The sequence below is a fragment of the Pecten maximus genome, unplaced genomic scaffold (assembly GCF_902652985.1).
Source record: "Pecten maximus unplaced genomic scaffold, xPecMax1.1, whole genome shotgun sequence".
In the NCBI taxonomy this organism is placed as follows: domain Eukaryota; kingdom Metazoa; phylum Mollusca; class Bivalvia; order Pectinida; family Pectinidae; genus Pecten; species Pecten maximus.
The window spans coordinates 1-8848 of NW_022980980.1; positions in this window are offsets into that span (position 1 = coordinate 1).

Sequence of the window (8848 nt, forward strand, 5' to 3'; positions counted from 1 at the left end):
AAATTAGATATTCAGTTTTTTTTTACCCAGGCTGCCCATAAAATTAAAAAAAAAAAAAAAAAAAAAACAAGAGGCACAGTCAACATCAGAAAACTTCACCAATTGCATAGCCATAGACAGTGGAAATTTTATCAATAACATTAATATTTCATGAACTGATTTGTTATAGTGAACAGGCTGGAATTCCCTACAGACATGACTGAATACACTTTGTCTACCTGAAGTATCTGTGGCCACACCACCTTTGGTTGTTCTTAGTGACAGAAACTGACCAATGGATGACCAATGTCCAGTAAAGTGGACGACTAGGTGAAATATAATTCTCACAGGTCTGTTTTACTGAGAAATAGATGCTTGTTAATTTGTTTGTTATTAGGGATTAAACATCCTCACAACAGCCAGGGTCATATGAGGACAGGTGTCAAGATGACACCTATAGAAGAAAATGGTTTGTATTGTTTAATGTCCCATCAACAGCTATGGTTATTTAAGGATGGCCAAACTGAAAGCCATAGCAGAAAGTTAAGAGTGGGAAGATTTAAGATTCTTCAATGTCCCTTTCATAGATGACACAGGGAAAATCTACAGTTACAGCTACTGGCAAAGTGTATACAGTTACTGGCAAAATGTATACAATTACTGGCAAAATGTATACAATTACTGGCATAATGTATACAGTTACTGGCATAATGTATACAATTACTGGTAAAATGTATACAATTACTGGCATAATGTATATAGTTACTGGCAAAGTGTATACAGTTACTGGTAAAATGTATACAGTTACTGGCAAAATGTATATAGTTACTGGCAAAATGTATACAATTACTGGCATAATGTATACAGTTACTGGCAAAGTGTATACAGTTACTGGTAAAATGTATACAGTTACTGGCAAAATGTATATAGTTACTGGCAAAATGTATACAATTACTGGCAAAATGTATACAATTACTGGCAAAATGTATACAGTTACTGGCAAAATGTATATAGTTACTGGCAAAATGTATACAATTACTGGCAAAATGTATACAGTTACTGGCAAAATGTATATAGTTACTGGCAAAATGTATACAATTACTGGCAAAATGTATACAATTACTGGCATAATGTATACAGTTACTGGCAAAGTGTATACAGTTACTGGTAAAATGTATACAGTTACTGGCAAAATGTATATAGTTACTGGCAAAATGTATACAGTTACAGATATAAGGCTACAGGTAAAATGTATGCAGCTACATGTAGAACATTTATAACTACAGGTAAAATGCAAGGTCATTCATTTCAACAAACTTGGTAGTCCTTCATCCCAGCCTGTTACTGGCCCAATATCATGACCTTTGGCCTCCTAAATTGTCATTGAAAAGAATTCAAAAATGTAAATTGACGGATGACAGACATTATCTCAGATGACCTAAACAATCTGATAAACCTGAATGGATGCCACCAACTAGACAGTAGTTAAGAACAGGTGTGGCAAACTAAATACTCTAACTAGAATAAAAAGAACATGTAATTGTCAATTGTTAACAAATTGTCAAAAATTTATCAAAAGAAATATAACAGAAAATTGATACCCTAGTTTCGATTCTTTAGGAGCTTTAAACCTGAAAATCATTCAGAATATAGAGTTAAGCAAATACATGTCTAGAATGGATTTCTGAGGAATTTTCACCATTTTTTGCTATGAAAGTTATGATAATTACATACTTTTGAATACATATTCGCGAAAGATCATGACCTGAGGGTATATTACCATTTAATTAATACAAATTTATGGAACTGTAATTTGAAATGAAAAGTAATTTTCATAACATTTCACATGCTGAATAAATACCTTTAAATCAGTTGAACAGTAATATGTACAATACACATCCTGAAATCACAGGTAATGTGTTATAAGGTAAGCTATTAATTTTATATTTCAATAAATGCTATTCAGAATAAATTCTATGACCTACCGAACTAACACCTGAAATCTACACACAATTTTTATACGACACTTTGTCGTCCACAATAAGAGATTTTATGTGATCTTATTACCAATACAATCGATGTTGAAGTTATTTTCCAAATCCCAAGCTCTAAATTGAATGTAACCACATACATGTAATTATTTTTTGACCCTGAATAAATATGAGAAAATTTTGACAATTGTACCACTAATAATATTGGATATGAAATTGTTATTAAAATCATTATTTCTATACCTGAATATCTGTAACACATATATGTATCATCAAAGTTCTCAAAAAGTTTTTGAAGACGAACTTTTGTTGGATGCCAAGAAATATCAATGTAGCCAGCTTGAAGCCAAGGAATTTAATTAATTAAATCAAATACCAGCTGGGATATAATCAGTATAATTAGATCTTTAAGAAGGTGCTGATATAGGTCATATATGGTACATTACACACTCTGCCTTTGATTTGTATTACAGTTATCTCCCCTTACATTTTTAATGCCCTAGAATAATTCAGAATTTAGTGAAATGTCAAATCTGAAGTTAATCACTGCTGATAGAGTACATGTTTCAGTGTGGAACTCTTCAGATGTGAAATTGATAAAACAAAGTACTTTTTAAAGTTATGATACATACACCCTTAAATTGGCATCATACAAAGTCAATAATAACTCAAGAATTAGGCCAACAATTGTTAGAAATTTAGCTGAACAGCAACTGACATGGGTGGGCTTTTTACCAGACATTGGTTTATTGTCTGACAAACATGGTAAAGTATGAAAAACCAAAATGGAGCAGTACCCAAAAATGTACTACATATATGTATTTTCATAATTATAAATTGATGCAGAATTTTTTTTATTGCAAAAAAGAAAAGAAAAAAGAAAACAACCAAAGAATAAAAATGATTTATAAATATATTAGTTTTCATCACTATCAGAGTAGGCAGAACCAGACTTGGTGAACAAGTATGATTGTGTTAATTATGACTCCAAGTATTAAAACCTCTATGTTTCTGAAACACTAATTATTCACAAACTTTTTGACTTTTTATATACCCTATGTAACAGATACTGTATAAAAAAGGTACAGGACAGAAAAACTAAAGTACAAATCCTGATCACAGCTGATTTGGTCTCAATCAATACGTAGTGTTGATTGGATTTCCAATTGTCGAACAAATCCAGTAATGTAATCATACACCCCACACACGCTAGTGCCTGTGACGGCCGGCCATCTTTTATACAGAGTCATTGGAGCATGTGAGATTGGCTACCGATGTGTGCTGATGTTACAATCTGTCCAACGTCACACGCAAGTCACGATCAAGTCTCGGTTAATCTGAAACTTTATACTGCCTACCGCTGTTCAAACATCTGACAGATCATGGAGACAAGATTTGTCAAACTAAAAAAAAAATATTCATCAAACAGGTACAAGAATACGTGATACTATTTGATATTAAAATTAATGTGTTACATTGATTTTAATGGTGTTTGATTATAGCACAGATTTCGACAATGTGTCAGATTGTACGATCAGACAATCATCATGATTTCAGTTATCAACAACTAAAAATCAAATTTTGTGTTTTAAGAACAAAAATGTAATTATACTTTATCAAATAATGTCCATATAAGACTAATTGTACAATTTGAAGCTTGGTATAATTGTTCATGGCATAATTAAACACTACCGGTACTTATAACAAGTCTGGAAAAATAATCTAAAGGTATAGAAGAAAATTGGAAAAACAAATTACAAATAGTAATGCTAGGACAATATTCACAACTGTAGCTATGATAAAAACTGAAGGAAAGCCAGTTTTCTGTTTTTTCCATTGATTTTGAACAAACAAAAAAACATGCAAATAGAGTTATTCAAAATGAACACAGTGGTAAGATTGTTTTTCATCCTCTTAAAAACAACTGCTTAACCCAAATCAAAGTATGGAGATGGATTAACATAAGTATTCATATAATTTTTTCTGAATCCTGTTAATATTCCTGTATACAATATATGAAATGTAAAGAAATGTAATAAAATACGGTTTAAACTAAATCAAAGTATGGAATGCATTTTGAAGTACAAATGTACTGGTACTCACTTTTTAACCTCATATAGTGTTCAGGGCTTGGACAGACAAGATGAATCTAGTTTAATGTACTGCTTTCAACTTCATTAGCAAAGTATTAAAACAAATAGGAATGTAGAGCTCTATAAAATCTCACTCGCCAGCCATTGTTTGTTCAGGTGTTGTGTATGTGTTGGAAATGTCTACATACAGAAACACTGGAGATCAGATTAAATATTTCCTTTTATGAAAAAATTCTCTTTCATCTCCAGCATTCCCATAGAAAATGTATCCTTTCACTTTTCCCCTTTGTAATGATGGATTGGTTTCATAAATCATTTCGCCATTAAGTATAGAAATGGAAAGTTATCAAAAATCCAATTGGACTGATGACCATTCTTGTTCCCGTCACGGTTTAAATCGTTTGATCTAATTTGCTTTTCACATAATCGATAATCACAATATAAAGGATTTCTTTCAGTCCAGTACAACAATAAAAACTCACTTTCACCTCAGCCAGATTAGAAGGCTTTTGGCAACCATCTGTATATAGGCAAAAGAAATTACCCAGAGTTCCATTGTGATGGTAATAACGAAGTCATCAGTGTGATTTCAAATAATCTCCTTTGTAGGATAAATGGGAAATAGATGTCCATATTAGGCCATGTCTGCATGTACTGTAAATATTCTAGAATTAAGTTCACCTTAAACAGGAATAAGATGTCAATGCTATATATTCTTTCTTCTACCAGTTGTCACATTCAAGTGTCATAAAGGCCCTGTATCTGATGTCAGGGCTTTTTCTGATGGCCTTTTTTGGGCCGTTAATGGGCTCCATTCCCAATTGAAATTATTTCATATTTAAGCAAAATTCCCAAAATTTGCAGTTTACTCATGAAAAATATTTCCTAATACACTAATTTTCTTCCCAAAATGAGACAAAAAGGGCCCATCCCAAACCAGTAAGACAAAGCCCTGGATGTGGTTGAGAAAATAGCATCCCTACAGCAGTATCATTTTTTAAACCCTGTATTACTGTGTAACATTGACACCAGTCCATCACCAGTATACCTCCCTGTATATACAGTGTAACAATGACACCAGTCCATCACCAGTAAACCTCCCTGTATATACAGTATAACAATGACACCAGTCCGTCACCAGTATACCTCCCTTTATATACAGTATAACAATGACACCAGTCCATCACCAGTATACCTCCCTGTATATACAGTATAACAATGACACCAGTCCATCACCAGTATACCTCCCTGTATATACAGTATAACAATGACACCAGTCCATCACCAGTATACCTCCCTGTATATACAGTATAACAATGACACCAGTCCATCACCAGTATACCTCCCTGTATATACAGTATAACAATGACACCAGTCCATCACCAGTATACCTCCCTGTATATACAGTATAACAATGACACCAGTCCATCACCAGTATACCTCCCTGTATATACAGTATAACAATGACACCAGTCCATCACCAGTATACCTCCCTGTACATACAGTATAACAATGACACCAGTCCATCACCAGTATACCTCCCTGTATATACAGTATAACAATGACACCAGTCCATCACCAGTATACCTCCCTGTATATACAGTATAACAATGACACTAGTCCATCACCAGTAAACCTCCCTGTATATACTGTATAACAATGACACCAGTCCATCACCAGTATACCTCCCTATACAGTATAACATTGACACCAGTCCATCACCAGTATACCTCCCTGTATATACAGTATAACATTGACACCAGTCCATCACCAGTATACCTCCCTGTATATACAGTATAACAATGACACCAGTCCATCACCAGTATACCTCCCTGTATATACAATATAACAATGACACCAGTTCATCACCAGTATACCTCCCTGTATATACAGTATAACAATGACACCAGTCCATCACCAGTATACCTCCCTGTATATACAGTATAACAATGACACCAGTCCATCACCAGTATACCTCCCTGTATACAGTATAACAATGACACCAGTCCATCACCAGTAAACCTCCCTGTATATACAGTATAACAATGACACCAGTCCATCACCAGTATACCTCCCTGTATATACAGTATAACAATGACACCAGTCCATCACCAGTATACCTCCCTGTATATACAGTATAACAATGACACCAGTCCATCACCAGTATACCTCCCTGTATATACAGTATAACAATGACACCAGTTCATCACCAGTATACCTCCCTGTATATACAGTATAACAATGACACCAGTCCATCACCAGTATACCTCCCTGTATATACAGTATAACAATGACACCAGTCCATCACCAGTATACCTCCCTGTATATACAGTATAACAATGACACCAGTCCATCCCCAGTATACCTCCCTGTATATACAGTATAACAATGACACCAGTCCATCACCAGTATACCTCCCTGTATATACAGTATAACAATGACAACAGTCCATCACCAGTATACCTCCCTGTATATACAGTATAACAATGACACCAGTCCATCACCAGTATACCTCCCTGTATATACAGTATAACAATGACAACAGTCCATCACCAGTATACCTCCCTGTATATACAGTATAACAATGACACCAGTCCATCACCAGTATACCTCCCTGTATATACAGTATAACAATGACACCAGTCCATCACCAGTATACCTCCCTGTATATACAGTATAACAATGACACCAGTCCATCATATCTTTACCTCCCTGTATGTATGTTTTACTATGACACCAGTCCATCACCAGTATGCCTCCCTGCATGTATATCTTACTATGACACCAATCCATCATATCTTTACCTCCCTGTATGTATGTTTTACTATGACACCAATCCATCATATCTTTACCTCCCTGTATGTATATTTTACTATGACACAATTCTCCAGACAATATCACCCCTCTATCCCCTACCCCCTACCCTCTATCCCCTGCCCCTAACTCCTCTATCCCCTACCCCTTACCCTTTATCCCCTGCCCCTACCCTCTATCCCCTGCCCCTAACTCCCTACTCTCTTCCCCTTCCATACCTTTCTCCAATACTAAGAAAGCACAAATGTCTGAAAACTTATACAGTCTACCCTCGTTATATCGCCACATTTCGTCCGTGTCAGTTATGGCGGTATAACGAGGGTGGCGTTAGTATCGAATCATGGAAATTACAACAGTTAAAGATAATGTTGTACCAACGTTTTAATAAATACACAATGAGTTAACATATAAGACACCATGGTATTGACCGTACGTTTCGTAGCTTACAAATACACATTTACATAATATTGTAATTTCTGAAAAAAGTCATTAATTTGCTTTTGTTTTCACTCGCAAACTTAATTATCAAAACCTTCTGACCATGACCAAGAAGAACACGCTTTCGTCACACTTATTGAGCAGAAATCAGTCATGCTTTATTACAAATCAAACCATACCTATGTGTAGATGTCGCATATATAAACATTGATACATATATCTACCTGAGCGATAGAAACTCATTCAAGCGTATAACTAAGTTACCTGTGAAAAAGGAAATACCCTAACCCTGTAGAACACTAAAGAGTTCCTTGATCGCAGAAAAAAAACGGATAAAGATGGCGATATCGCCGAGGGTAATATATAGGGATTCGGGACGTTTGTATTGTTTTGAACGTGGCGGATGGCGGTATGCGAGGGTGGCAAACTTAACGAGGGAATTATATAGAAGGGAAATCCGTTCTAGGGGTGTAGGTGGTGGTATGCGAGGGTGGCGGTAGATTCGGGTGGCGATAGGTCGAGGGTACACTGTACATTGTATTGATTAAACATGAAAATAATTTTTCCATATTAAGGCTATCAAAACCAATGATTAGCTACCGTAATGAATATAAGTAAGCAGAGCTGTACATAAATCCCACTGCAGTTAGAGTAAGTAAGATCTAACCGTTTACATTGGTCCAGAAATGATTCGGTAAGGTTTAATTACAGATTTCATTGCTGAACTAAAGCCTAGAATTGTAACATACAGCTAAGGAAAAAGACGACAATTAAACAACACTATGTGCGAGTCTTTAAATGAAATGTACATTCTACTTATATATTCATGTATAAATCAGTAAGGCAATAACTAAACCACACAGACATGTCAGACCCAATACAACAATGGTATTAACGACAACTGCAGTGATAATTTGTCTGTGGCACTTGTGGCAGTTATGACAGTATGTTTGCCATATCTATAGTTTATTACTTAATCTTTAAATTACGAATTTTCTTTTTCTTTCAAATACATCATTATCTGTCTTTCAAATACATCAATATCTTTTTAAATTTTAAAGATTGCATGTTCGTTGGCATTCATTAGAATGATACGCTAGCATGGTCGACAAACACCAAGGTAACAACTGTACAGATGCCATAGTGAAAATGATGTCATAAAACTAAGCCATCTGTTGTTCTTATTTTACAGTAACTCAATGTTTATGTTAGACTGACATCACATGGAGAATGCTGATAACATTATGGATGTAAATATACTTTAAATGTTCACATGTCTGTCCTGATCCTACAGTATAGTCAACAAAGTGGTTGTTTCAGCCTTGTACATAGGCCTCACTGCAAGTGAACGAAAGGAAAGAAAATTCAGGTGCTCCTTGAAATTTTGTAGCACCCGCCCGCCAAGCTTTTAAGAAATGGGAATTCTAGCTGAATCATTTCACCTAATACCAGGTCTTTGAAGAAAGGCTGATGACAGACTAAGTAAATTCTATAAGTTATACACGGAAAATGACATGAAACTTCAGGACTCTG